Genomic DNA, 26487 nt, shown 5'->3' on the forward strand with positions numbered 1-26487 from the left:
CACAGCCGCTTGAAGGACACTGACTGGCTGCTATTAGCTTACACTGGAAACCTTTTTTATTTGTAAATGCACGCTATAGAGACACCAGATATGAGTGGCAATGTGCACTGGCACCGGTCTGCAGAGCACACACTGTAGGCCTGACAGAGCCGCTTGAAGTACACTGACTGGCTGCTATTAGCTTACACTGGAAACCTTTTTTCCTTGTAAAAGCACGCTATAGAGACACCAGATATGAGTGGCAATGTGCACTGGAACAGTTCTGCAGAGCACACACTGTAGGAAGGACTGACAGAGCCGCTTGAAGGACACTGACTGGCTGCTATTAGCTTACACTGGAAACCTTTTTTCTTTGTAAAAGCACGCTACAGAGACACCAGATAACTGCCAATGTGCACTGGAACAGTTCTGCAGAGCACACACTGTAGGCCTGACAGAGCCGCATGAAGGACACTGACTGGCTGCTGTTAGCTTACACTGGAAACCTTTTTTCTTTGTAAATGCACGCTATAGAGACACCAGATATGAGTGGCAATGTGCACTGGCACCGGTCTGCAGAGCACACGCTGAAGGAAGGCCTGACACATCCGCTTGAAGGACACTGACTGGCTGCTATTAGCTTACACTGGAAACCTTTTTTTTGTAAAAGCACGCTATAGAGACCCCAGATATGAGTGGCAATGTGCACTGGAACAGTTCTGCAGAGCACACGCTGAAGGAAGGCCTGACACAGCAGCTTGAAGGACATTGACTGGCTGCTATTAGCTTACACTGGAAACCTTTTTTCTTTGTAAAAGCACGCTACAGAGACAACAGATATGAGTGGCAATGTGCACTGGAACAGTTCAGAAGAGCACACACTGTAGGCCTGACACACCCGCTTGAAGACAAGTAACTGCTATTCAATCTATAACAGTGAAAAATTTTTTTTGGTTTTAAATACACGCTATAGAGACACCAGATATGAGTGGCAATGTGCACTGGCACCGGTCTGCAGAGCACACGCTGAAGGAAGGCCTGACAGAGCCGCTTGAAGGACACTGACTGGCTGCTATTAGCTTACACTGGAAACCTTTTTTCTTTGTAAAAGCACGCTACAGAGACACCAGATAACTGGCAATGTGCACTGGAACAGTTCTGCAGAGCACACGCTGAAGGAAAGCCTGACACAGCCGCTTGAAGGACATTGACTGGCTGCTATTAGCTTAAACTGGAAACCTTTTATCTTTGTAAAAGCACGCTATAGAGACACCAGATATGAGTGTCAATGTGCACTGGAACAGTTCTGCAGAGCACACGCTGAAGGAAGGCCTGACACAGCCACTTGAAGGACACTGACTGGCTGCTATTAGCTTACACTGGAAACCTTTTTTCTTTGTAAAAGCACGCTATAGAGACACCAGATATGAGTGGCAATGTGCACTGGAACAGTTCTGCAGAGCACACACTGTAGGCCTGACAGAGCCGCTTGAAGGACACTGACTGGCTGCTATTAGCTTACACTGGAAACCTTTTTTCTTTGTAAATGCACGCTATAGAGACACCAGATATGAGTGACTTTGTGCACTGGCACCGGTCTTCATAGCACACACTGTAGGCCTGACAGAGCCGCTTGAAGGACACTGACTGGCTGCTATTAGCTTACACTGGAAACCTTTTTTCTTTGTAAAAGCACGCTACAGAGACACCAGATAACTGGCAATGTGCACTGGAACAGTTCTGCAGAGCACACGCTGAAGGAAAGCCTGACACAGCCACTTGAAGGACATTGACTGGCTGCTATTAGCTTACACTGGAAACCTTTTTTCTTTGTAAAAGCACGCTATAGAGACACCAGATATGAGTGGCAATGTGCACTGGAACAGTTCTGCAGAGCACACACTGTAGGCCTGACAGAGCCGCTTGAAGGACACTGACTGGCTGCTATTAGCTTACACTGGAAACCTTTTTTCTTTGTAAATGCACGCTATAGAGACACCAGATATGAGTGACTTTGTGCACTGGCACCGGTCTGCATAGCACACACTGTAGGCCTGACAGAGCCGCTTGAAGGACACTGACTGGCTGCTATTAGCTTACACTGGAAACCTTTTTTCTTTGTAAAAGCACGCTACAGAGACACCAGATAACTGGCAATGTGCACTGGAACAGTTCTGCAGAGCACACACTGTAGGCCTGACAGAGCCGCTTGAAGTACACTGACTGGCTGCTATTAGCTTACACTAGAAACCTTTTTTCTTTGTAAATGCATGCTATAGAGACACCAGATATGAGTGGCAATGTGCACTGGCACCGGTCTGCAGAGCACACACTGTAGGCCTGACAAAGCTGCTTGAAGGACACTGACTGGCTGCTATTAGCTTACACTGGAAACCTTTTTTCTTTGTAAAAGCACGCTATAGAGACACCAGATATGAGTGGCAATGTGCACTGGAACAGTTCTGCAGAGCACACACTGTAGGCCTGACAGAGCCGCTTGAAGGACACTGACTGTCTGCTATTAGCTTAAACTGGAAACCTTTTTTCTTTGTAAATGCACGCTATAGAGACACCAGATATGAGTGACTTTGTGCACTGGCACCGGTCTACATAGCACACACTGTAGGCCTGACAGAGCCGCTTGAAGGACACTGACTGGCTGCTATTAGCTTACACTGGAAACCTTTTTTCTTTGTAAAAGCACGCTATAGAGACACCAGATATGAGTGGCAATGTGCACTGGAACAGTTCTGCAGAGCACACGCTGAAGGAAGGCCTGACACAGCCGCTTGAAGGACACTGACTGGCTGCTATTAGCTTACACTGGAAACCTTTTTTATTTGTAAATGCACGCTATAGAGACACCAGATATGAATGGCAATGTGCACTGGCACAGATCTGCAGAGCACACGCTGAAGGAAGGCCTGACAGAGCCGCTTTAAGGACACTGACTTGCTGCTATTAGCTGACACTGGAAACCTTTTTTCTTTGTAAAAGCACGCTATAGAGACATCAGATATGAGTGGCAATGTGCACTGGAACAGTTCTGCAGAGCACACTCTGTAGGAAGGCCTGACAGAGCCGCTTGAAGGACACTGACTGGCTGCTATTAGCTTACACTGGAAACCTTTTTTCTTTGTAAATGCACCTATAGAGACACCAGATATGAGTGGCAATGTGCACTGCCACCGGTCTGCAGAGCACACACTGTAGGCCAGACAGAGCCGCTTGAAGGACACTGACTGGCTGCTATTAGCTTACACTGGAAACCTTTTTTCTTTGTAAAAGCACGCTATAGAGACACCAGATATGAGTGGCAATGTGCACTGGAACAGTTCTGCAGAGTACACACTGTAGGCCTGACAGAGCCGCTTGAAGGACACTGACTGGCTGCTATTAGCTTACACTGGAAACCTTTTTTCTTTGTAAAAGCACGCTACAGAGACACCAGATAACTGGCAATGTACACTAGAACAGTTCTGCAGAGCACACACTGTAGGCCTGACAAAGCAGCTTGAAGGACACTGACTGGCTGCTATTAGCTTAAACTGGAAACCTTTTTTCTTTGTAAAAGCACGCTATAGAGACACCAGATATGAGTGGCAATGTGCACTGGAACAGTTCTGCAGAGCGCACACTGTAGGCCTGACAGAGCCGCTTGAAGGACACTGACTGGCTGCTATTAGCTTACACTGGAAACCTTTTTTCTTTGTAAATGCACGCTATAGAGACACCAGATATGAGTGGCAATGTGCACTGGCACCGGTCTGCAGAGCACACGCTGAAGGAAGGCCTGACACAGCCGCTTGAAGGACACTGACTGGCTGCTATAAGCTTACACTAGAAACCTTTTTTTTGTAAAAGCACGCTATAGAGACACCAGATATGAGTGGCAATGTGCACTGGCACAGTTCTGCAGAGCACACACTGTAGGAAGGCCTGACAGAGCCGCTTGAAGGACACTGACTGGCTGCTATTAGCTTACACTGGAAACCTTTTTTCTTTGTAAAAGCACGCTATAGAGACACCAGATATGAGTGACAATGTGCACTGGAACAGTTCTGCAGAGCACACACTGTAGGAAGTCCTGACAGAGCCGCTTGAAGGACACTGACTGGCTGCTATTAGCTTACACTGGAAACCTTTTTTCTTTGTAAAAGCACGCTACAGAGACACCAGATAACTGGCAATGTGCACTGGAACAGTTCTGCAGAGCACACACTGTAGGCCTGACAGAGCCGCTTGAAGTACACTGACTGGCTGCTATTAGCTTACACTAGAAACCTTTTTTCTTTGTAAATGCATGCTATAGAGACACCAGATATGAGTGGCAATGTGCACTGGCACCGGTCTGCAGAGCACACACTGTAGGCCTGACAAAGCTGCTTGAAGGACACTGACTGGCTGCTATTAGCTTACACTGGAAACCTTTTTTCTTTGTAAAAGCACGCTATAGAGACACCAGATATGAGTGGCAATGTGCACTGGAACAGTTCTGCAGAGCACACACTGTAGGCCTGACAGAGCCGCTTGAAGGACACTGACTGTCTGCTATTAGCTTACACTGGAAACCTTTTTTCTTTGTAAATGCACGCTATAGAGACACCAGATATGAGTGACTTTTTGCACTGGCACCGGTCTGCAGAGCACACACTGTAGGCCTGACAGAGCCGCTTGAAGGACACTGACTGGCTGCTATTAGCTTACACTGGAAACCTTTTTTCTTTGTAAAAGCACGCTATAGAGACACCAGATATGAGTGGCAATGTGCACTGGAACAGTTCTGCAGAGCACACGCTGAAGGAAGGCCTGACACAGCCGCTTGAAGGACACTGACTGGCTGCTATTAGCTTACACTGGAAACCTTTTTTCTTTGTAAATGCACGCTATAGAGACACCAGATATGAGTGGCAATGTGCACTGGCACCGGTCTGCAGAGCACACACTGTAGGCCTGACAGAGCCGCTTGAAGGACACTGACTGGCTGCTATTAGCTTACACTGGAAACCTTTTTTCTTTGTAAAAGCACGCTACAGAGACACCAGATAACTGGCAATGTGCACTGGAACAGTTCTGCAGAGCACACGCTGAAGGAAAGCCTGACACAGCCGCTTGAAGGACATTGACTGGCTGCTATTAGCTTAAACTGGAAACCTTTTATCTTTGTAAAAGCACGCTATAGAGACACCAGATATGAGTGTCAATGTGCACTGGAACAGTTCTGCAGAGCACACGCTGAAGGAAGGCCTGACACAGCCACTTGAAGGACACTGACTGGCTGCTATTAGCTTACACTGGAAACCTTTTTTCTTTGTAAAAGCACGCTATAGAGACACCAGATATGAGTGGCAATGTGCACTGGAACAGTTCTGCAGAGCACACACTGTAGGCCTGACAGAGCCGCTTGAAGGACACTGACTGGCTGCTATTAGCTTACACTGGAAACCTTTTTTCTTTGTAAATGCACGCTATAGAGACACCAGATATGAGTGACTTTGTGCACTGGCACCGGTCTTCATAGCACACACTGTAGGCCTGACAGAGCCGCTTGAAGGACACTGACTGGCTGCTATTAGCTTACACTGGAAACCTTTTTTCTTTGTAAAAGCACGCTACAGAGACACCAGATAACTGGCAATGTGCACTGGAACAGTTCTGCAGAGCACACGCTGAAGGAAAGCCTGACACAGCCACTTGAAGGACATTGACTGGCTGCTATTAGCTTACACTGGAAACCTTTTTTCTTTGTAAAAGCACGCTATAGAGACACCAGATATGAGTGGCAATGTGCACTGGAACAGTTCTGCAGAGCACACACTGTAGGCCTGACAGAGCCGCTTGAAGGACACTGACTGGCTGCTATTAGCTTACACTGGAAACCTTTTTTCTTTGTAAATGCACGCTATAGAGACACCAGATATGAGTGACTTTGTGCACTGGCACCGGTCTGCATAGCACACACTGTAGGCCTGACAGAGCCGCTTGAAGGACACTGACTGGCTGCTATTAGCTTACACTGGAAACCTTTTTTCTTTGTAAAAGCACGCTACAGAGACACCAGATAACTGGCAATGTGCACTGGAACAGTTCTGCAGAGCACACACTGTAGGCCTGACAGAGCCGCTTGAAGTACACTGACTGGCTGCTATTAGCTTACACTAGAAACCTTTTTTCTTTGTAAATGCATGCTATAGAGACACCAGATATGAGTGGCAATGTGCACTGGCACCGGTCTGCAGAGCACACACTGTAGGCCTGACAAAGCTGCTTGAAGGACACTGACTGGCTGCTATTAGCTTACACTGGAAACCTTTTTTCTTTGTAAAAGCACGCTATAGAGACACCAGATATGAGTGGCAATGTGCACTGGAACAGTTCTGCAGAGCACACACTGTAGGCCTGACAGAGCCGCTTGAAGGACACTGACTGTCTGCTATTAGCTTAAACTGGAAACCTTTTTTCTTTGTAAATGCACGCTATAGAGACACCAGATATGAGTGACTTTGTGCACTGGCACCGGTCTACATAGCACACACTGTAGGCCTGACAGAGCCGCTTGAAGGACACTGACTGGCTGCTATTAGCTTACACTGGAAACCTTTTTTCTTTGTAAAAGCACGCTATAGAGACACCAGATATGAGTGGCAATGTGCACTGGAACAGTTCTGCAGAGCACACGCTGAAGGAAGGCCTGACACAGCCGCTTGAAGGACACTGACTGGCTGCTATTAGCTTACACTGGAAACCTTTTTTATTTGTAAATGCACGCTATAGAGACACCAGATATGAATGGCAATGTGCACTGGCACAGATCTGCAGAGCACACGCTGAAGGAAGGCCTGACAGAGCCGCTTTAAGGACACTGACTTGCTGCTATTAGCTGACACTGGAAACCTTTTTTCTTTGTAAAAGCACGCTATAGAGACATCAGATATGAGTGGCAATGTGCACTGGAACAGTTCTGCAGAGCACACTCTGTAGGAAGGCCTGACAGAGCCGCTTGAAGGACACTGACTGGCTGCTATTAGCTTACACTGGAAACCTTTTTTCTTTGTAAATGCACCTATAGAGACACCAGATATGAGTGGCAATGTGCACTGCCACCGGTCTGCAGAGCACACACTGTAGGCCAGACAGAGCCGCTTGAAGGACACTGACTGGCTGCTATTAGCTTACACTGGAAACCTTTTTTCTTTGTAAAAGCACGCTATAGAGACACCAGATATGAGTGGCAATGTGCACTGGAACAGTTCTGCAGAGTACACACTGTAGGCCTGACAGAGCCGCTTGAAGGACACTGACTGGCTGCTATTAGCTTACACTGGAAACCTTTTTTCTTTGTAAAAGCACGCTACAGAGACACCAGATAACTGGCAATGTACACTAGAACAGTTCTGCAGAGCACACACTGTAGGCCTGACAAAGCAGCTTGAAGGACACTGACTGGCTGCTATTAGCTTAAACTGGAAACCTTTTTTCTTTGTAAAAGCACGCTATAGAGACACCAGATATGAGTGGCAATGTGCACTGGAACAGTTCTGCAGAGCGCACACTGTAGGCCTGACAGAGCCGCTTGAAGGACACTGACTGGCTGCTATTAGCTTACACTGGAAACCTTTTTTCTTTGTAAATGCACGCTATAGAGACACCAGATATGAGTGGCAATGTGCACTGGCACCGGTCTGCAGAGCACACGCTGAAGGAAGGCCTGACACAGCCGCTTGAAGGACACTGACTGGCTGCTATAAGCTTACACTAGAAACCTTTTTTTTGTAAAAGCACGCTATAGAGACACCAGATATGAGTGGCAATGTGCACTGGCACAGTTCTGCAGAGCACACACTGTAGGAAGGCCTGACAGAGCCGCTTGAAGGACACTGACTGGCTGCTATTAGCTTACACTGGAAACCTTTTTTCTTTGTAAAAGCACGCTATAGAGACACCAGATATGAGTGACAATGTGCACTGGAACAGTTCTGCAGAGCACACACTGTAGGAAGTCCTGACAGAGCCGCTTGAAGGACACTGACTGGCTGCTATTAGCTTACACTGGAAACCTTTTTTCTTTGTAAAAGCACGCTACAGAGACACCAGATAACTGGCAATGTGCACTGGAACAGTTCTGCAGAGCACACACTGTAGGCCTGACAGAGCCGCTTGAAGTACACTGACTGGCTGCTATTAGCTTACACTAGAAACCTTTTTTCTTTGTAAATGCATGCTATAGAGACACCAGATATGAGTGGCAATGTGCACTGGCACCGGTCTGCAGAGCACACACTGTAGGCCTGACAAAGCTGCTTGAAGGACACTGACTGGCTGCTATTAGCTTACACTGGAAACCTTTTTTCTTTGTAAAAGCACGCTATAGAGACACCAGATATGAGTGGCAATGTGCACTGGAACAGTTCTGCAGAGCACACACTGTAGGCCTGACAGAGCCGCTTGAAGGACACTGACTGTCTGCTATTAGCTTACACTGGAAACCTTTTTTCTTTGTAAATGCACGCTATAGAGACACCAGATATGAGTGACTTTTTGCACTGGCACCGGTCTGCAGAGCACACACTGTAGGCCTGACAGAGCCGCTTGAAGGACACTGACTGGCTGCTATTAGCTTACACTGGAAACCTTTTTTCTTTGTAAAAGCACGCTATAGAGACACCAGATATGAGTGGCAATGTGCACTGGAACAGTTCTGCAGAGCACACGCTGAAGGAAGGCCTGACACAGCCGCTTGAAGGACACTGACTGGCTGCTATTAGCTTACACTGGAAACCTTTTTTCTTTGTAAATGCACGCTATAGAGACACCAGATATGAGTGGCAATGTGCACTGGCACCGGTCTGCAGAGCACACACTGTAGGCCTGACAGAGCCGCTTGAAGGACACTGACTGGCTGCTATTAGCTTACACTGGAAACCTTTTTTCTTTGTAAAAGCACGCTATAGAGACACCAGATATGAGTGGCAATGTGCACTGGAACAGTTCTGCAGAGCACACACTGTAGGAATGCCTGACAGAGCCGCTTGAAGGACACTGACTGGCTGCTATTAGCTTACACTGGAAACCTTTTTTCTTTGTAAATGCACGCTATAGAGACACCAGATATGAGTGACTTTGTGCACTGGCACCGGTCTGCAGAGCACACACTGTAGGCCTGACAGAGCCGCTTGAAGGACACTGACTGGCTGCTATTAGCTTACACTGGAAACCTTTTTTCTTTGTAAAAGCACGCTATAGAGACACCAGATATGAGTGGCAATGTGCACTGGAACAGTTCTGCAGAGCACACGCTGAAGGAAGGCCTGACACAGCCGCTTGAAGGACACTGACTGGCTGCTATTAGCTTACACTGGAAACCTTTTTTCTTTGTAAATGCACGCTATAGAGACACCAGATATGAGTGGCAATGTGCACTGGCACCGGTCTGCAGAGCACACACTGTAGGCCTGACAGAGCCGCTTGAAGGACACTGACTGGCTGCTATTAGCTTACACTGGAAACCTTTTTTCTTTGTAAAAGCACGCTATAGAGACACCAGATATGAGTGGCAATGTGCACTGGAACAGTTCTGCAGAGCACACACTGTAGGAAGGCCTGACAGAGCCGCTTGAAGGACACTGACTGGCTGCTATTAGCTTACACTGGAAACCTTTTTTCTTTGTAAATGCACGCTATAGAGACACCAGATATGAATGGCACTGTGCACTGGCACAGATCTGCAGAGCACACGCTGAAGGAAGGCCTGACAGAGCCGCTTTAAGGACACTGACTGGCTGCTATTAGCTGACACTGGAAACCTTTTTTCTTTGTAAAAGCACGCTATAGAGACATCAGATATGAGTGGCAATGTGCACTGGAACAGTTCTGCAGAGCACACACTGTAGGAAGGCCTGACAGAGCCGCTTGAAGGACACTGACTGGCTGCTATTAGCTTACACTGGAAACCTTTTTTCTTTGTAAAAGCACGCTACAGAGACACCAGATAACTGGCAATGTACACTAGAACAGTTCTGCAGAGCACACACTGTAGGCCTGACAAAGCCGCTTGAAGGACACTGACTGGCTGCTATTAGCTTAAACTGGAAACCTTTTTTCTTTGTAAAAGCACGCTATAGAGACACCAGATATGAGTGGCAATGTGCACTGGAGCAGTTCTGCAGAGCACACACTGTAGGCCTGACAGAGCCGCTTGAAGGATACTGACTGGCTGCTATTAGCTTACACTGGAAACCTTTTTTCTTTGTAAATGCACGCTATAGAGACACCAGAAATGAGTGGCAATGTGCACTGGCACCGGTCTGCAGAGCACACGCTGAAGGAAGGCCTGACACAGCCGCTTGAAGGACACTGACTGGCTGCTATTAGCTTACACTGGAAACCTTTTTTCTTTGTAAAAGCACGCTACAGAGACACCAGATAACTGGCAATGTGCACTGGCACAGTTCTGCAGAGCACACACTGTAGGAAGGCCTGACAGAGCCGCTTGAAGGACACTGACTGGCTGCTATTAGCTTACACTGGGAACCTTTTTCTTTGTAAAAGCACGCTATAGAGACACCAGATATGAGTGGCAATGTGCACTGGAACAGTTCTGCAGAGCACACACTGTAGGAAGGCCTGACAGAGCCGCTTGAAGGACACTGACTGGCTGCTATTAGCTTACACTGGAAACCTTTTTTCTTTGTAAAAGCACGCTACAGAGACACCAGATAACTGGCAATGTACACTGGAACAGTTCTGCAGAGCACACACTGTAGGCCTGACAGAGCCGCTTGAAGTACACTGACTGGCTGCTATTAGCTTACACTAGAAACCTTTTTTCTTTGTAAATGCATGCTATAGAGACACCAGATATGAGTGGCAATGTGCACTGGCACCGGTCTGCAGAGCACACACTGTAGGCCTGACAAAGCTTCTTGAAGGACACTGACTGGCTGCTATTAGCTTACACTGGAAACCTTTTTTCTTTGTAAATGCACGCTATAGAGACACCAGATATGAGTGACTTCGTGCACTGGCACCGGTCTGCATAGCACACACTGTAGGCCTGAAAGAGCCGCTTGAAGGACACTGACTGGCTGCTATTAGCTTACACTGAAAACCTTTTTTCTTTGTAAAAGCACGCTATAGAGACACCAGATATGAGTGGCAATGTGCACTGGAACAGTTCTGCAGAGCACACGCTGAAGGAAGGCCTGACACAGCCGCTTGAAGGACACTGACTGGCTGCTATTAGCTTACACTGGAAACCTTTTTTATTTGTAAATGCACGCTATAGAGACACCAGATATGAGTGGCAATGTGCACTGGCACCGGTCTGCAGAGCACACACTGTAGGCCTGCCAGAGCCGCTTGAAGGACACTGACTGGCTGCTATTAGCTTACACTGGAAACCTTTTTTCTTTGTAAAAGCACGCTATAGAGACACCAGATATGAGTGGCAATGTGCACTGGAACAGTTCTGCAGAGCACACACTGTAGGAATGCCTGACAGAGCCGCTTGAAGGACACTGACTGGCTGCTATTAGCTTACACTGGAAACCTTTTTTCTTTGTAAATGCACATTATAGAGACACCAGATATGAATGGCAATGTGCACTGGCACAGATCTGCAGAGCACACGCTGAAGGAAGGCCTGACAGAGCCGCTTTAAGGACACTGACTGGCTTCTATTAGCTGACACTGGAAACCTTTTTTCTTTGTAAAAGCACGCTATAGAGACATCAGATATGAGTGGCAATGTGCACTGGAACATTTCTGCAGAGCACACACTGTAGGAAGGCCTGACAGAGCCGCTTGAAGGACACTGACTGGCTGCTATTAGCTTAAACTGGAAACCTTTTTTCTTTGTAAAAGCACGCTACAGAGACACCAGATAACTGGCAATGTACACTAGAACAGTTCTGCAGAGCACACACTGTAGGCCTGACAAAGCCGCTTGAAGGACACTGACTGGCTGCTATTAGCTTAAACTGGAAACCTTTTTTTTTTGTAAAAGCACGCTATAGAGACACCAGATATGAGTGGCAATGTGCACTGGAACAGTTCTGCAGAGCACACACTGTAGGCCTGACAGAGCCGCTTGAAGGACACTGACTGGCTGCTATTAGCTTACACTGGAAACCTTTTTTCTTTGTAAATGCACGCTATAGAGACACCAGATATGAGTGGCAATGTGCACTGGCACCGGTCTGCAGAGCACACGCTGAAGGAAGGCCTGACACAGCCGCTTGAAGGACACTGACTGGCTGCTATTAGCTTACACTAGAAACCTTTTTTTTGTAAAAGCACGCTATAGAGACACCAGATATGAGTGGCAATGTGCACTGGAACAGTTCTGCAGAGCACACACTGTAGGCCTGACAGAGCCGCTTGAAGGACACTGACTGGCTGCTATTAGCTTACACTGGAAACCTTTTTTCTTTGTAAATGCACGCTATAGAGACAGCAGATATGAGTGGCAATGTGCACTGGCACCGGTCTGCAGAGCACACACTGTAGGCCTGACAGAGCCGCTTGAAGGACACTGACTGGCTGCTATTAGCTAACACTGGAAACCTTTTTTCTTTGTAAAAGCACGCTATAGAGACACCAGATATGAGTGGCAATGTGCACTGGAACAGTTCTGCAGAGCACACGCTGAAGGAAGGCCTGACACAGCCGCTTGAAGGACACTGACTGGCTGCTATTAGCTTACACTAGAAACCTTTTTTTTGTAAAAGCACGCTATAGAGACACCAGATATGAATGGCAATGTGCACTGGCACAGATCTGCAGAGCACACGCTGAAGGAAGGCCTGACAGAGCCGCTTTAAGGACACTGACTTGCTGCTATTAGCTGACACTGGAAACCTTTTTTCTTTGTAAAAGCACGCTATAGAGACATCAGATATGAGTGGCAATGTGCACTGGAACAGTTCTGCAGAGCACACACTGTAGGAAGGCCTGACAGAGCCGCTTGAAGGACACTGACTGGCTGCTATTAGCTTACACTGGAAACCTTTTTTCTTTGTAAATGCACCTATAGAGACACCAGATATGAGTGGCAATGTGCACTGCCACCGGTCTGCAGAGCACACACTGTAGGCCAGACAGAGCCGCTTGAAGGACACTGACTGGCTGCTATTAGCTTACACTGGAAACCTTTTTTCTTTGTAAAAGCACGCTCTAGAGACACCAGATATGAGTGGCAATGTGCACTGGAACAGTTCTGCAGAGCACACACTGTAGGCCTGACAGAGCCGCTTGAAGGACACTGACTGGCTGCTATTAGCTTACACTGGAAACCTTTTTTCTTTGTAAAAGCACGCTACAGAGACACCAGATAACTGGCAATGTACACTAGAACAGTTCTGCAGAGCACACACTGTAGGCCTGACAAAGCAGCTTGAAGGACACTGACTGGCTGCTATTAGCTTAAACTGGAAACCTTTTTTCTTTGTAAAAGCACGCTATAGAGACACCAGATATGAGTGGCAATGTGCACTGGAACAGTTCTGCAGAGCACACACTGTAGGCCTGACAGAGCCGCTTGAAGGACACTGACTGGCTGCTATTAGCTTACACTGGAAACCTTTTTTCTTTGTAAATGCACGCTATAGAGACACCAGATATGAGTGGCAATGTGCACTGGCACCGGTCTGCAGAGCACACGCTGAAGGAAGGCCTGACACAGCCGCTTGAAGGACACTGACTGGCTGCTATTAGCTTACACTAGAAACCTTTTTTTTGTAAAAGCACGCTATAGAGACACCAGATATGAGTGGCAATGTGCACTGGCACAGTTCTGCAGAGCACACACTGTAGGAAGGCCTGACAGAGCCGCTTGAAGGACACTGACTGGCTGCTATTAGCTTACACTGGAAACCTTTTTTCTTTGTAAAAGCACGCTATAGAGACACCAGATATGAGTGACAATGTGCACTGGAACAGTTCTGCAGAGCACACACTGTAGGAAGTCCTGACAGAGCCGCTTGAAGGACACTGACTGGCTGCTATTAGCTTACACTGGAAACCTTTTTTCTTTGTAAAAGCACGCTACAGAGACACCAGATAACTGGCAATGTGCACTGGAACAGTTCTGCAGAGCACACACTGTAGGCCTGACAGAGCCGCTTGAAGTACACTGACTGGCTGCTATTAGCTTACACTAGAAACCTTTTTTCTTTGTAAATGCATGCTATAGAGACACCAGATATGAGTGGCAATGTGCACTGGCACCGGTCTGCAGAGCACACACTGTAGGCCTGACAGAGCCGCTTGAAGGACACTGACTGGCTGCTATTAGCTTACACTGGAAACCTTTTTTCTTTGTAAAAGCACGCTATAGAGACACCAGATATGAGTGGCAATGTGCACTGGAACAGTTCTGCAGAGCACACACTGTAGGAATGCCTGACAGAGCCGCTTGAAGGACACTGACTGGCTGCTATTAGCTTACACTGGAAACCTTTTTTCTTTGTAAATGCACGCTATAGAGACACCAGATATGAATGGCACTGTGCACTGGCACAGATCTGCAGAGCACACGCTGAAGGAAGGCCTGACAGAGCCGCTTTAAGGACACTGACTGGCTGCTATTAGCTGACACTGGAAACCTTTTTTCTTTGTAAAAGCACGCTATAGAGACATCAGATATGAGTGGCAATGTGCACTGGAACAGTTCTGCAGAGCACACACTGTAGGAAGGCCTGACAGAGCCGCTTGAAGGACACTGACTGGCTGCTATTAGCTTACACTGGAAACCTTTTTTCTTTGTAAAAGCACGCTACAGAGACACCAGATAACTGGCAATGTACACTAGAACAGTTCTGCAGAGCACACACTGTAGGCCTGACAAAGCCGCTTGAAGGACACTGACTGGCTGCTATTAGCTTAAACTGGAAACCTTTTTTCTTTGTAAAAGCACGCTATAGAGACACCAGATATGAGTGGCAATGTGCACTGGAGCAGTTCTGCAGAGCACACACTGTAGGCCTGACAGAGCCGCTTGAAGGATACTGACTGGCTGCTATTAGCTTACACTGGAAACCTTTTTTCTTTGTAAATGCACGCTATAGAGACACCAGAAATGAGTGGCAATGTGCACTGGCACCGGTCTGCAGAGCACACGCTGAAGGAAGGCCTGACACAGCCGCTTGAAGGACACTGACTGGCTGCTATTAGCTTACACTGGAAACCTTTTTTCTTTGTAAAAGCACGCTACAGAGACACCAGATAACTGGCAATGTGCACTGGCACAGTTCTGCAGAGCACACACTGTAGGAAGGCCTGACAGAGCCGCTTGAAGGACACTGACTGGCTGCTATTAGCTTACACTGGGAACCTTTTTCTTTGTAAAAGCACGCTATAGAGACACCAGATATGAGTGGCAATGTGCACTGGAACAGTTCTGCAGAGCACACACTGTAGGAAGGCCTGACAGAGCCGCTTGAAGGACACTGACTGGCTGCTATTAGCTTACACTGGAAACCTTTTTTCTTTGTAAAAGCACGCTACAGAGACACCAGATAACTGGCAATGTACACTGGAACAGTTCTGCAGAGCACACACTGTAGGCCTGACAGAGCCGCTTGAAGTACACTGGCTGCTATTAGCTTACACTAGAAACCTTTTTTCTTTGTAAATGCATGCTATAGAGACACCAGATATGAGTGGCAATGTGCACTGGCACCGGTCTGCAGAGCACACACTGTAGGCCTGACAAAGCTGCTTGAAGGACACTGACTGGCTGCTATTAGCTTACACTGGAAACCTTTTTTCTTTGTAAATGCACGCTATAGAGACACCAGATATGAGTGACTTTGTGCACTGGCACCGGTCTGCATAGCACACACTGTAGGCCTGAAAGAGCCGCTTGAAGGACACTGACTGGCTGCTATTAGCTTACACTGAAAACCTTTTTTCTTTGTAAAAGCACGCTATAGAGACACCAGATATGAGTGGCAATGTGCACTGGAACAGTTCTGCAGAGCACACGCTGAAGGAAGGCCTGACACAGCCGCTTGAAGGACACTGACTGGCTGCTATTAGCTTACACTGGAAACCTTTTTTATTTGTAAATGCACGCTATAGAGACACCAGATATGAGTGGCAATGTGCACTGGCACCGGTCTGCAGAGCACACACTGTAGGCCTGCCAGAGCCGCTTGAAGGACACTGACTGGCTGCTATTAGCTTACACTGGAAACCTTTTTTCTTTGTAAAAGCACGCTATAGAGACACCAGATATGAGTGGCAATGTGCACTGGAACAGTTCTGCAGAGCACACACTGTAGGAATGCCTGACAAAGCCGCTTGAAGGACACTGACTGGCTGCTATTAGCTTACACTGGAAACCTTTTTTCTTTGTAAATGCACGCTATAGAGACACCAGATATGAATGGCAATGTGCACTGGCACAGATCTGCAGAGCACACGCTGAAGGAAGGCCTGACAGAGCCGCTTTAAGGACACTGACTGGCTGCTATTAGCTGACACTGGAAACCTTTTTTCTTTGTAAAAGCACGCTATAGAGACATCAGATATGAGTGGCAATGTGCACTGGAACATTTCTGCAGAGCACACACTGTAGGAAGGCCTGACAGAGCCGCTTGAAGGACACTGACTGGCTGCTATTAGCTTAAACTGGAAACCTTTTTTCTTTGTAAAAGCACGCTACAGAGACACCAGATAACTGGCAATGTACACTAGAACAGTTCTGCAGAGCACACACTGTAGGCCTGACAAAGCCGCTTGAAGGACACTGACTGGCTGCTATTAGCTTAAACTGGAAACCTTTTTTCTTTGTAAAAGCACGCTATAGAGACACCAGATATGAGTGGCAATGTGCACTGGAACAGTTCTGCAGAGCACACACTGTAGGCCTGACAGAGCCGCTTGAAGGACACTGACTGGCTGCTATTAGCTTACACTGGAAACCTTTTTTCTTTGTAAATGCACGCTATAGAGACACCAGATATGAGTGGCAATGTGCACTGGCACCGGTCTGCAGAGCACACGCTGAAGGAAGGCCTGACACAGCCGCTTGAAGGACACTGACTGGCTGCTATTAGCTTACACTAGAAACCTTTTTTTTGTAAAAGCACGCTATAGAGACACCAGATATGAGTGGCAATGTGCACTGGAACAGTTCTGCAGAGCACACACTGTAGGCCTGACAGAGCCGCTTGAAGGACACTGACTGGCTGCTATTAGCTTACACTGGAAACCTTTTTTCTTTGTAAATGCACGCTATAGAGACAGCAGATATGAGTGGCAATGTGCACTGGCACCGGTCTGCAGAGCACACACTGTAGGCCTGACAGAGCCGCTTGAAGGACACTGACTGGCTGCTATTAGCTAACACTGGAAACCTTTTTTCTTTGTAAAAGCACGCTATAGAGACACCAGATATGAGTGGCAATGTGCACTGGAACAGTTCTGCAGAGCACACGCTGAAGGAAGGCCTGACACAGCCGCTTGAAGGACACTGACTGGCTGCTATTAGCTTACACTAGAAACCTTTTTTTTGTAAAAGCACGCTATAGAGACACCAGATATGAGTGGCAATGTGCACTGGAACAGTTCTGCAGAGCACACACTGTAGGCCTGACAGAGCCGCTTGAAGGACACTGACTGGCTGCTATTAGCTTACACTGGAAACCTTTTTTCTTTGTAAATGCACGCTATAGAGACAGCAGATATGAGTGGCAATGTGCACTGGCACCGGTCTGCAGAGCACACACTGTAGGCCTGACAGAGCCGCTTGAAGGACACTGACTGGCTGCTATTAGCTTACACTGGAAACCTTTTTTCTTTGTAAAAGCACGCTATAGAGACACCAGATATGAGTGGCAATGTGCACTGGAACAGTTCTGCAGAGCACACGCTGAAGGAAGGCCTGACACAGCCGCTTGAAGGACACTGACTGGCTGCTATTAGCTTACACTGGAAACCTTTTTTATTTGTAAATGCACGCTATAGAGACACCAGATATGAGTGGCAATGTGCACTGGCACCGGTCTGCAAAGCACACACTGTAGGCCTGACAGAGCCGCTTCAAGGACACTGACTGGCTGCTATTAGCTTACACTGGAAACCTTTTTTCTTTGTAAAAGCACGCTATAAAAACACCAGATATGAGTGGCAATGTGCACTGGAACAGTTCTGCAGAGCACACACTGTAGGAAGGCCTGACAGAGCCGCTTGAAGGACACTGACTGGCTGCTATTAGCTTACACTGGAAACCTTTTTTCTTTGTAAATGCACGCTATAGAGACACCAGATATGAATGGCAATGTGCACTGGCACAGATCTGCAGAGCACACGCTGAAGGAAGGCCTGACAGAGCCGATTGAACGACACTGACTGGCTGCTATTAGCTTACACTGGAAACCTTTTTTCTTTGTAAAAGCACGCTACAGAGACACCAGATAACTGGCAATGTGCACTGGAACAGTTCTGGAGAGCACACACTGTAGGCCTGACATTGCCACTTGAAGGACACTGACTGGCTGCTATTAGCTTACACTAGAAACCTTTTTTCTTTGTAAATGCATGCTATAGAGACACCAGATATGAGTGGCAATGTGCACTGGCACCGGTCTGCAGAGCACACACTGTAGGCCTGACAAAGCAGCTTGAAGGACACTGACTGGCTGCTATTAGCTTACACTGGAAACCTTTTTTCTTTGCAAAAGCATGCTATAGAGACACCAGATATGAGTGGCAATGTGCACTGGAACAGTTCTGCAGAGCACACACTGTAGGCCTGACAGAGCCGCTTGAAGGACACTGACTGGGTGCTATTAGCTTACACTGGAAACCTTTTTTCTTTGTAAATGCACGCTATAGAGACAGCAGATATGAGTGGCAATGTGCACTGGCACCGGTCTGCAGAGCACACACTGTAGGCCTGACAGAGCCGCTTGAAGGACACTGACTGGCTGCTATTAGCTTACACTGGAAACCTTTTTTCTTTGTAAAAGCACGCTATAGAGACACCAGATATGAGTGGCAATGTGCACTGGAACAGTTCTGCAGAGCTCACGCTGAAGGAAGGCCTGACACAGCCGCTTGAAGGACACTGACTGGCTGCTATTAGCTTACACTGGAAACCTTTTTTATTTGTAAATGCACGCTATAGAGACACCAGATATGAGTGGCAATGTGCACTGGCACCGGTCTGCAAAGCACACACTGTAGGCCTGACAGAGCCGCTTCAAGGACACTGACTGGCTGCTATTAGCTTACACTGGAAACCTTTTTTCTTTGTAAAAGCACGCTATAAAAACACCAGATATGAGTGGCAATGTGCACTGGAACAGTTCTGCAGAGCACACACTGTAGGAAGGCCTGACAGAGCCGCTTGAAGGACACTGACTGGCTGCTATTAGCTTACACTGGAAACCTTTTTTCTTTGTAAATGCACGCTATAGAGACACCAGATATGAATGGCAATGTGCACTGGCACAGATCTGCAGAGCACACGCTGAAGGAAGGCCTGACAGAGCCGATTGAACGACACTGACTGGCTGCTATTAGCTTACACTGGAAACCTTTTTTCTTTGTAAAAGCACGCTACAGAGACACCAGATAACTGGCAATGTGCACTGGAACAGTTCTGGAGAGCACACACTGTAGGCCTGACATTGCCACTTGAAGGACACTGACTGGCTGCTATTAGCTTACACTAGAAACCTTTTTTCTTTGTAAATGCATGCTATAGAGACACCAGATATGAGTGGCAATGTGCACTGGCACCGGTCTGCAGAGCACACACTGTAGGCCTGACAAAGCAGCTTGAAGGACACTGACTGGCTGCTATTAGCTTACACTGGAAACCTTTTTTCTTTGCAAAAGCATGCTATAGAGACACCAGATATGAGTGGCAATGTGCACTGGAACAGTTCTGCAGAGCACACACTGTAGGCCTGACAGAGCCGCTTGAAGGACACTGACTGGGTGCTATTAGCTTACACTGGAAACCTTTTTTCTTTGTAAATGCACGCTATAGAGACACCAGATATGAGTGGCAATGTGCACTGGCACCGGTCTGCAGAGCACACGCTGAAGGAAGGCCTGACACAGCCGCTTGAAGGACACTGACTTGCTGCTATTAGCTGACACTGGAAACCTTTTTTCTTTGTAAAAGCACGCTATAGAGACATCAGATATGAGTGGCAATGTGCACTGGAACAGTTCTGCAGAGCACACACTGTAGGAAGGCCTGACAGAGCCGCTTGAAGGACACTGACTGGCTGCTATTAGCTTACACTGGAAACCTTTTTTCTTTGTAAAAGCACGCTACAGAGACACCAGATAACTGGCAATGTGCACTGGAACAGTTCTGCAGAGCACACACTGTAGACCTGACAGAGCCGCTTGAAGAACACTGACTGGCTGCTATTAGCTTACACTAGAAACCTTTTTTCTTTGTAAATGCATGCTATAGAGACACCAGATATGAGTGGCAATGTGCACTGGCACCGGTCTGCAGAGCACACACTGTAGGCCTGACAAAGCTGCTTGAAGGACACTGACTGGCTGCTATTAGCTTACACTGGAAACCTTTTTTCTTTGTAAAAGCACGCTATAGAGACACCAGATATGAGTGGCAATGTGCACTGGAACAGTTCTGCAGAGCACACACTGTAGGCCTGACAGAGCTGCTTGAAGGACACTGACTGTCTGCTATTAGCTTACACTGGAAACCTTTTTTCTTTGTAAATGCACGCTATAGAGACACCAGATATGAGTGACTTTGTGCACTGGCACCGGTCTGCATAGCACACACTGTAGGCCTGACAGAGCCGCTTGAAGGACACTGACTGGCTGCTATTAGCTTACACTGGAAACCTTTTTTCTTTGTAAAAGCACGCTATAGAGACACCAGATATGAGTGGCAATGTGCACTGGAACAGTTCTGCAGAGCACACGCTGAAGGAAGGCCTGACACAGCTGCTTGAAGGACACTGACTGGCTGCTATTAGCTTACACTGGAAACCTTTTTTATTTGTAAAAGCACGCTATAGAGACACCAGATATGAGTGGCAATGTGCACTGGAACAGTTCTGCAGAGCACACACTGTAGGAAGGCCTGACAGAGCCGCTTGAAGGACACTGACTGGCTGCTATTAGCTTACACTGGAAACCTTTTTTATTTGTAAATGCACGCTATAGAGACACCAGATATGAGTGGCAATGTGCACTGGCACCGGTCTGCAGAGCACACGCTGAAGGAAGGCCTGACACAGCCGCTTGAAGGACACTGACTGGTTGCTATTAGCTTACACTAGAAACCTTTTTTTTGTAAAAGCACGCTATAGAGACACCAGATATGAGTGGCAATGTGCACTGGAACAGTTCTGCAGAGCACACACTGTAGGCCTGACAGAGCCGCTTGAAGGACACTGACTGGCTGCTATTAGCTTACACTGGAAACCTTTTTTCTTTGTAAATGCACGCTATAGAGACAGCAGATATGAGTGGCAATGTGCACTGGCACCGGTCTGCAGAGCACACACTGTAGGCCTGACAGAGCCGCTTGAAGGACACTGACTGGCTGCTATTAGCTTACACTGGAAACCTTTTTTCTTTGTAAAAGCACGCTATAGAGACACCAGATATGAGTGGCAATGTGCACTGGAACAGTTCTGCAGAGCACACGCTGAAGGCAGGCCTTACACAGCCGCTTGAAGGACACTGACTGGCTGCTATTAGCTTACACTGGAAACCTTTTTTATTTGTAAATGCACGCTATAGAGACACCAGATATGAGTGGCAATGTGCACTGGCACCGGTCTGCAGAGCACACGCTGAAGGAAGGCCTGACACAGCCGCTTGAAGGACACTGACTGGCTGCTATTAGCTTACACTGGAAACCTTTTTTCTTTGTAAAAGCACGCTACAGAGACACCAGATAACTGGCAATGTGCACTGGAACAGTTCTGGAGAGCACACACTGTAGGCCTGACAGAGCCGCTTGAAGGACACTGACTGGCTGCTATTAGCTTACACCAGAAACCTATTTTCTTTGTAAATGCATGCTATAGAGACACCAGATATGAGTGGCAATGTGCACTGGCACCGGTCTGCAGAGCACACACTGTAGGCCTGACAAAGCAGCTTGAAGGACACTGACTGGCTGCTATTAGATTACACTGGAAACCTTTTTTCTTTGTAAAAGCACGCTACAGAGACACCAGATAACTGGCAATGTGCACTGGAACAGTTCTGCAGAGCACACACTGTAGGCCTGACAGAGCCGCTTGAAGGACACTGACTGGCTGCTGTTAGCTTACACTGGAAACCTTTTTTCTTTGTAAATGCACGCTATAGAGACACCAGATATGAGTGGCAATGTGCACTGGCACAGTTCTGCAGAGCACACGCTGAAGGAAGGCCTGACAGAGCCGCTTTAAGGACACTGACTGACTGCTATTAGCTTACACTGGAAACCTTTTTTCTTTGCAAAAGCACGCTATAGAGACACCAGTTATGAGTAGCAATGTGCACTGGAACAGTTCTGCAGAGCACACACTGTAGGCCTGACAGAGCCGCTTGAAGGACACTGACTGGCTGCTATTAGCTTACACTAGAAACATTTTTTCTTTGTAAATGCATGCTATAGAGACACCAGATATGAGTGGCAATGTGCACTGGCACCGGTCTGCAGAGCACCCACTGTAGGCCTGACAAAGCAGCTTGAAGGACACTGACTGGCTGCTATTAGCTTACACTGGAAACCTTTTTTATTTGCAAAAGCACGCTATAGAGACACCAGATATGAGTGGCAATGTGCACTGGAACACTTCTGCAGAGCACACACTGTAGGCCTGACAGAGCCGCTTGAAGGACACTGACTGGCTGCTATTAGCTTACACTGGAAACCTTTGTTCTTTGTAAATGCACGCTATAGAGACAGCAGATATGAGTGGCAATGTGCACTGGCACCGGTCTGCAGAGCACACACTGTAGGCCTGACAGAGCCGCTTGAAGGACACTGACTGGCTGCTATTAGCTTACACTGGAAACCTTTTTTCTTTGTAAAAGCACGCTATAGAGACACCAGATATGAGTGGCAATGTGCACTGGAACAGTTCTGCAGAGCACACGCTGAAGGAAGGCCTGACACAGCCGCTTGAAGGACACTGACTGGCTGCTATTAGCTTACACTGGAAACCTTTTTTATTTGTAAATGCACGCTATAGAGACACCAGATATGAGTGGCAATGTGCACTGGAACAGTTCTGCAGAGCACACACTGTAGGCCTGACAGAGCCGCTTGAAGGACACTGACTGGCTGCTATTAGCTTACACTGGAAACCTTTTTTCTTTGTAAAAGCACACTATAGAGACACCAGATATGAGTGGCATTGTGCACTGGAACAGTTCTGCAGAGCACACACTGTAGGCCTGACATGCCGCTTGAAGGACACTGACTGGCTGCTATTAGCTTACACTGGAAACCTTTTTTCTTTGTAAATGCACCTATAGAGACACCAGATATGAGTGCCAATGTGCACTGGCACCGGTCTGCAGAGCACACACTGTAGGCCTGACAGGGCCGCTTGAAGAACACTGACTGGCTGCTATTAGCTTACACTGGAAACCTTTTTTCTTTGTAAAAGCACGCTATAGAGTCACCAGATATGAGTGGCAATGTGCACTGGAACAGTTCTGCAGAGCACACGCTGAAAGAAGGCCTGACACAGCCACTTGAAGGACACTGACTGGCTGCTATTAGCTTACACTGGAAACCTTTTTTATTTGTAAATGCACGCTATAGAGACACCAGATATGAGTGGCAATGTGCACTGGCACCGGTCTGCAGAGCACACACTGTAGGCCTGACAGAGCCGCTTGAAGGACACTGACTCACTGCTATTAGCTTACACTGGAAACCTTTTTTCTTTGTAAAAGCACACTATAGAGACACCAGATATGAGTGGCATTGTGCACTGGAACAGTTCTGCAGAGCACACACTGTAGGCCTGACATGCCGCTTGAAGGACACTGACTGGCTGCTATTAGCTTACACTGGAAACCTTTTTTCTTTGTAAATGCACCTATAGAGACACCAGATATGAGTGCCAATGTGCACTGGCACCGGTCTGCAGAGCACACACTGTAGGCCTGACAGGGCCGCTTGAAGAACACTGACTGGCTGCTATTAGCTTACACTGGAAACCTTTTTTCTTTGTAAAAGCACGCTATAGAGTCACCAGATATGAGTGGCAATGTGCACTGGAACAGTTCTGCAGAGCACACGCTGAAAGAAGGCCTGACACAGCCACTTGAAGGACACTGACTGGCTGCTATTAGCTTACACTGGAAACCTTTTTTATTTGTAAATGTACGCTATAGAGACACCAGATATGAGTGGCAATGTGCACTGGCACCGGTCTGCAGAGCACACACTGTAGGCCTGACAGAGCCGCTTGAAGGACACTGACTGGCTGCTATTACCTTACACTGGAAACCTTTTTTCTTTGTAAAAGCACGCTATAGAGACACCAGATATGAGTGGCAATGTGCACTGGAACTATTCTGCAGAGCACACACTGTAGGAAGGCCTGACAGAGCCGCTTGAAGGACACTGACTGGCTGCTATTAGCTTACACTGGAAACCTTTTTTCTTTGTAAAAGGACGCTACAGAGACACCAGATAACTGGCAAAGTGCACTGGAACAGTTCTGCAGAGCACACACTGTAGGCCTGACAGAGCCGCTTGAAGGACACTGACTGGCTGCTATTATCTTACACTAGAAACCTTTTTTCTTTGTAAATGCATGCTATAGAGACACCAGATATGAGTGGCAATGTGCACTGGCACCGGTCTGCAGAGCACACACTGTAGGCCTGACAAAGCCGCTTGAAGGACACTGACTGGCTGCTATTAGCTTACACTGGAAACCTTTTTTCTTTGTAAAAGCACGCTATAGAGACACCAGATATGAGTGGCAATGTGCACTGGAACAGTTCTGCAGAGCACACACTGTAGGCCTGACAGAGCCGCTTGAAGGACACTGACTGGCTGCTATTAGCTTACACTGGAAACCTTTTTTCTTTGTAAATGCACGCTATAGAGACACCAGATATGAGTGGCAATGTGCACTGGCACCGGTCTGCAGAGCACACACTGTAGGCCTGACAGAGCCGCTTGAAGGACACTGACTGGCTGCTATTAGCTTACACTGGAAATCTTTTTTCTTTGTAAAAGCACGCTATAGAGACACCAGATATGAGTGGCAATGTGCACTGGAACAGTTCTGCAGAGCACACGCTGAAGGAAGGCCTGACACAGCCGCTTGAAGGACACTGACTGGCTGCTATTAGCTTACACTGGAAACCTTTTTTATTTGTAAATGCACGCTATAGAGACACCAGATATGAGTGGCAATGTGCACTGGCACCGGTCTGCAGAGCACACACTGTAGGCCTGACAGAGCCGCTTGAAGGACACTGACTGGCTGCTATTAGCTTACACTGGAAACCTTTTTTCTTTGTAAAAGCACACTATAGAGACACCAGATATGAGTAACAATGTGCACTGGAACAGTTCTGCAGAGCACACACTGTAGGCCTGACATGCCGCTTGAAGGACACTGACTGGCTGCTATTAGCTTACACTGGAAACGTTTTTTCTTTGTAAATGCACCTATAGAGACACCAGATATGAGTGGCAATGTGCACTGGAACAGTTCTGCAGAGCACACACTGTAGGCCTGACATGCCGCTTGAAGGACACTGACTGGCTGCTATTAGCTTACACTGGAAACGTTTTTTCTTTGTAAATGCATGCTATAGAGTCACCAGATATGAGTGGCAATGTGCACTGGAACAGTTCTGCAGAGCACACACTGTAGGAAGGCCTGACAGAGCCGCTTGAAGGACACTGACTGGCTGCTATTAGATTACACTGGAAACCTTTTTTCTTTGTAAAAGCACGCTATAGAGACACCAGATAACTGGCAATGTGCACTGGAACAGTTCTGCAGAGCACACACTGTAGGCCTGACAGAGCCGCTTGAAGGAAACTGACTGGTTGCTGTTAGCTTACACTGGAAACCTTTTTTCTTTGTAAATGCACGCTATAGAGACACCAGATATGAGTGGCAATGTGCACTGGCACAGTTCTGCAGAGCACACGCTGAAGGAAGGCCTGACAGAGCCGCTTTAAGGACACTGACTGGCTGCTATTAGCTTACACTGGAAACCTTTTTTCTTTGTAAAAGCACGCTATAGAGACACCAGATATGAGTGACAATGTGCACTGGAACAGTTCTGCAGAGCACACACTGTAGGAAGGCCTGACAGAGCCGCTTGAAGGACACTGACTGGCTGCTATTAGCTTACACTGGAAACCTTTTTTCTTTGTAAAAGCACGCTACAGAGACACCAGATAACTGGCAATGTGCACTGGAACAGTTCTGCAGAGCACACACTGTAGGCCTGACAGAGCCGCTTGAAGTACACTGACTGGCTGCTATTAGCTTACACTAGAAACCTTTTTTCTTT

Source organism: Pelobates fuscus, chromosome 1, assembly GCF_036172605.1.
Source record: "Pelobates fuscus isolate aPelFus1 chromosome 1, aPelFus1.pri, whole genome shotgun sequence".
Lineage (NCBI taxonomy): Eukaryota > Metazoa > Chordata > Amphibia > Anura > Pelobatidae > Pelobates > Pelobates fuscus.